Here is a 6,000-nt window from a genome sequence, read left to right as displayed (position 1 = left end):
TTATACTCTGAGTTTTTATAACATATGCTTATAGAAATAATAGAATTTTAATGAACACCGACTGTCATGCCAATGAATTCAAACTAGTGGTATTTATTAAATTTAGGGAAATTGCCCAGTAACATCTGTCTTACTACCACAACTCAGCTCAACTCTCATGCTAGTGAGCCTCAATTCTAAGAAATTCCTTTTATAGATCTTTTTAACCTACAAAATGAGGGTGATGGAGGAATTCTAACACGAGTTGCTCTTGTTAGGTGATCCTTCTACATATGGCATGGGTAGACTCTAAATGAGGCATTGGAGAATGACCAAAAGTAAGTAGATTCTAGAGCGCAGTTGACAATTTGTAAGAAGGGTTGTACTCAGATCCCTTGTTTTCACTGTTTCCAGACTAAGGACAAAACTCAGTCTGTTCCCTGCATTTTAGTTAAAATTCTGCTACAAAACACTAGGTTTTGTGGCTTGAAGAGTAGAGGACTGAGTTTGGCATAACTGTAGTTGCTTGAAAGTAAGGGGAAAATCCAAAGTAGGAGGGATCCAGAGAAAGGAATCCTTAAATCTTTATAATGACTCTTCTGCCAATGCCTGAATCACGCCTGAACAGGACAAACTTTAAGCAGTCAGCCTTCCGAAATATAGCCCAATCCATCAATTGCATACTAAACCAAACAAACATACCAAAAAAAACCTAACACTCTTTGTGAGAGTATTACAGATTCAAATCTGTTTGGAAAATATATGTTAAGGATATATATAAAGTTGCTAGGATAATAATATGTTAAGGATACAACCTAAAATTACTTAATAAACCAAGAAACATAGAAATTGTGACTCATTTTTGAGACAAAAGACAATCAACAAAGATCAACCCATAGATGCCCCATATGCTGAAACCAACAGACAATGATTTAAAGCAATTACTGTAAAGTATATTCAAGGACATAAAAGAAAATATGTGCATTATAAATGAAATATAGAAAATCTAACAGAGAAATAGAAACTATAACAAAAGAAATGTAAATTCCAGAACTAAAAACTGTAATATCTGAAATAAAAATTTACCAGATGTACTTAACAGAATGAAGGTGATGAAAAAATCAGCAAATCTGAAGATATAGTAATAGAAATTATTGGGAATTCCCTGGTGGTCCAGTGGTTAGAACTCTGGCCTTCCACCACAGAGGGCATAGGTTCAATCCCTGGTCAGGGAACTAAAATCCTAGATGCCAGCCAGAAAAGAAAAAAGAAAAAAATTAAATTAATAGAAATTGTCTAACCCGAGGAACACAGGGAAAAAAAATACTGAAGTAAAAATGAATGAGCCTCAGGAACTATACTGAAAGCTCTAAGATATGTGTAATTAGAACCCCAGAAGGAGATGAGAGAAAGGAATAATGGGCAGAAATAATATCTAAGGAAAATGTGGCTGAATATTTTCCAAATTTGGTGGAAGATATAAATTTACACACTCAAGAGCTTAACAAATCTTAAATGAGATAACAAAGAAAACCACACTGTTGTATAATTTTTTGTCCCTGCTCTCTAGGAGACAACCTCTAAATCTTTGTAATTTCTTGGAGTGATAGGAAAGTCTTTGTTATTCACGGTGGGCCTCTGGGCCCACACCTGAATTTATGCTAATAAGATGACTCAAAATGGGGGCTAGCCACATGAGAAAAATCAAGCGTGGAATTACAGGGTTGGGGCTTTGAGTTAGGTGTTATAAGCCCAGCCTCTGAAGAGGGCAGGATTGGCTGGAGATTGAGTTCAAGCACATGGCCAATGATTCAATCAAAATATTCAAAACTGATTCAGTCAATCAACCCTATGTAATGAAACTCCATTAAAAACTCTAGTCACTGAGGTGAGCCTGACTAGGTAAATATACAGTAATGTGCCTAGAAGGTCGGGCATTCTGAGGACACAAAATCTTTGTGTGTTGGACCCCCAGACCTCACTCTATGGGTCTTTCCACTTGGCTGGTCCTGATTTATATACTTTATGATAAAATTATAATTAAAGGGTTCCATCCGTAGTCAGGGAATTAGATCCAACATGCCTCAGCTACGAGTTCATATCCTGCCACTAAAGAGCCCACATGCCACAATGAAAAGTCCCTCATGCTGCAACTAAGACCTGGTACAGACAGAGGACCCTGGCAGGCTACAGTCCATGGAGTTGCAAAGAGTCGACATGATTGAGCAACTGAACATGCAAGTACAAGTTCTGTGAATCATCTTAGTTAACTATAATACTTCGGGGAGTACTGGAAACCTCTGTATTGGTAGTCAGTTGATCAGAAGCATGGATGACCTGAAAACTCTGGAATTTCCATCTGGCTTCTGATGTGAGGGTAGGATTATGCTCCTAACTTGCCAAGTGAAGTGAATTGAAGTGAGCTTGCTCAGTCGTGTCCAACTCTGCCACCCCATGGACTGTAGCCCACCAGGCTCTTCCATCCATGGGATTCTCCAGGCAAGAATACTGGAGTGAGTTGCCATTTCCTTCTCCAGGGGATCTTCCCAACCCAGGGATCGAACCTCGGTCTCCTGCATTGTGGGCAGGCTCTTTACCCTCTGAGCCACCGGGGAAGCCTACCAAATGTGGCCTAATTCTAGGTAGTAAGCATTGTAGAGTCCTGCCCCCCAGACTGCAGGTTCGAGGCATTGCCCCAAGCTCACAGAAGGGAAACCCAGAACTAAGCTCACCTCTAAAGCTGACTGAGCCCCTTTGTAACCATTGCCCAAAGCCCCGTTGATCATCATTAACAAAATTCCTGACTCTCAATTAGACAAAGATATCCACTACAGTAGACAGCTTACAGCATTCCAACCAGTCACCTAACACCAACCTTCCAACAGGAATTTTCTTTGTCTTGAGGCTATAAAAATTGGCTATTAACTCTCAAAAACGCTCGACTCTCCCTGGTCTGTCAGGAAGTTGGCCTGCTCCACTTGCAGTACCCACTTTATTTCTATTCTTTGTTCTTAATAAACTCACTCTTTTCTGCAGTACTCTGTGTCTTGGAGCCCCTCGGTGACTCAGACAGTAAAGAATCTGCCTGTAATTTAGGAGACCCAGGTTCCATCTTGGGCCGGTAAAATCCCCCTGGAGAAGGGCAGGGCAACTCTCTCCAGTATTCTTGCCTGGAGAATTCCATGGGCTGAGGAGTCTGGTGGGCTCCATAGGGTCCATAGGGTCACAGTTGGCCATGACCGAGCAACTAAAACACACTGTGTCTGGAAATTCTTTTCCAATCCGTGCTCAGATTGCCCCAATAAGCATCAGAATTGCACTGTGCACACCTAGGCACATTATTATCAAATTTGAGGGGAAAAATTTTTGAAAGCTGTCAGAGAAAAATGGCACATTGCATTTGAATTTGAATTATTGACTGCCAGAACACAGTGGAGCATCTTTAAAGTGCTGGAGGAGAAGGGATAACAAGACTACAACAAATCAGAATTCTATATCCAGTGAAAATTACCTTCTAAGAATGAAGGTGAAATAAAATATATTTTCAGAAAAAGAAAACTAAAAGAATATATTGACAGTGGGCATGCATTATAAGAAATAATAAGGAAGTGCATGCGTGCATGCTATATCTCTTCAGTCGTGTCCGACTCTGTGCGACCCTATGGACAGTAGCCTGCTAAGCTCCTCTGTCTATGGGATTCTCCAGGCAAGAATACTGGAGAGGGTTGCCATGCCCTTCTCCAGGGGATCTTCCCAACCCAGGGATCGAACCCAACTCTCTTACATTGCAGGTGGATTCTTTACCATCTGAGCCACTAGGGAAGCCCCACTAAAAGAAGTACTACAGGCTAAAGAGAAATAAAAAGAGATGCAAATTCAGATCCTCTTGTTGGGGGTGGGAATGAAAGCATTGACGACTGTAGATACTAAAACTCCATGTATCTATCATGGAGTTTTAATGTGTGTAGATGTTATACATTTGACAGCTTTAGCAAAAACAGGCAAGGGTGAGTGAATGAACTCCTGTCTTGAAAATATTTCTGTATTTGACATGAATTGATTCAACATTAACCCTAAGTAGGCTGTGAAAAGTTAAGGATATATATTGTGATCCTTAAAACAACCACTAAAAATTAATGCAAAGAGGTAAAATAAGGATGCTGGAATACATGTTTATGCATATGCTATATTAGATAAACCAATGATAAAGATAAAGAAACCTAAGTCAAACTTTTTATTTCTTGTACTTAGTAAATGATGACAAAATATTTCTGTTAGTGGTCTTTTTTGCCAAGGGTTAAGATTATATGATCTTTTTTTCAACTTCTCTCTTCAACTCTTTTTTTTTCTCCTGTCTCAGAGTCAGTATTTTGTTCATCTTTTTCTCCTATGTTCTTGAAAAAAATTGCATATTTTCCCGTCAATTTGTCAGCAATCAGCTAGTGCTTGTTTTCTCTGCAGGGTACTTATTTGTTTCAACTTCATTTCCTGCCCTCTTTCTCCCTAAGGTCACTGAATCACATTTTGATAAATACATTGTTATTAAGGTTTACTAGAGGCCATTATATTGGTAGATTTTTTAAATTATTGTCTTTCATTATAATGAGTCAGAAAGTCAGTGAATTGAAAAATTACTCTTTGTGTGGGTATTCAGCATTAGTCAACATGTCCTTGCTGTGTGTGGAGTGCTCTTCTGAATTCTGTGGGAGTGTGATTATGGCAGTATTTCCTGGAGATAAAAGCTATACAAAGAAGAAATAGGGTAAACAAAAGTGTCAGATAAGTAATCATAAGGTAGGAAGCATGGGGGCAAATGAATAGGCTACTGGCCTGACTAACCCAGGAAATTTTCACAGGCAATACTAGAGTTCTGAAAGACTTGGGTTTGCCTTGTGGAAAGCTGACAAAACTCCCTAAGTGGAGTGAATATCATGGATATGAAGGAGAAATCAGCTAAAAATTATTTGAGTGCTGATTGCATCATATGCCAGTCACCAGAAGAACATGAAATAGAGATAGTATTTTTAGTACTTAGATATTATTTAATATTTCCTAAAGATAGTAGGAAAGATTACATGTTCTCATGGGGGGAAAAGATAGTATATATAGTCATAGATGCCAAGTACAAATAGATGCCAAATATTGTAGTGAAAACGGACGCTTAATTGCAGAAGGAAGGCTGAGTTAAATGGAGGGGACTTTAAAGTGGGATCAGGGCCTAACATAACAGAGAGAAAGGGAGAGATAGGACATAACTTGAATGATGAAGTCTGGGGACAACGAGAATATACTGGGAATAAGAGGATCATGATAAGATGGTGATGAATATGTTGCTGCTGGTGAAGTATGTTGGTAAAAATGATACCCGGCATGGAAAGTTGCATATTATTCAGGGTTTGTTTTAAGCAAAATTATAATTGGATGGATTAGTTAGCTTGACTTTATAAATAGATACTTCCCTGGTGGCTCAGATGGTAAAGCGTCTGTCTACAGTGCAGGAGACCTGGGTTTGATCCCTGGGTCGGGAAGATCTCCTGGAGAAGGAAATGGCAATCCACTCCAGTACTATTGCCTGGAAAATACCATGGACAGAGGAGCCTGGTGGGCTACAGTCCAAGTCGTTAAATCTAAGCTTCTACATGAATTTATCATGCTGCTGCTGCTAAGTCACTTCAGTCGTGTCCGACTCTGTGCGACCCCATAGGCGGCAGCCCACCAGGCTCCCCTGTCCCTGGGATTCTCCAGGCAAGAACACTGGAGTGGGTTGCCATTTCCTTCTCCAATGTATGAAAGTGAAAAGTTTATGTGAAGTTGCTCAGTCATATTTGACTATTAGAGACCCCATGGACTGCAGCCTATCAGGCTCCTCCATCCATGGGATTTTCCAGGCAAGAGTATTGGAGTGGGGTGCCATTCATGGCTATGTTTAAATAAATTGTGCACTTTTGAGTTTCATCACTCCTTTTTGCCACATGAAAAATATTATTTTCTAGACCATTTCTCCAAGTGGAGATCTATACC

Source organism: Capricornis sumatraensis, chromosome 5, assembly GCF_032405125.1.
Source record: "Capricornis sumatraensis isolate serow.1 chromosome 5, serow.2, whole genome shotgun sequence".
In the NCBI taxonomy this organism is placed as follows: domain Eukaryota; kingdom Metazoa; phylum Chordata; class Mammalia; order Artiodactyla; family Bovidae; genus Capricornis; species Capricornis sumatraensis.
Note: the sequence above shows the minus strand (reverse complement) of the source record.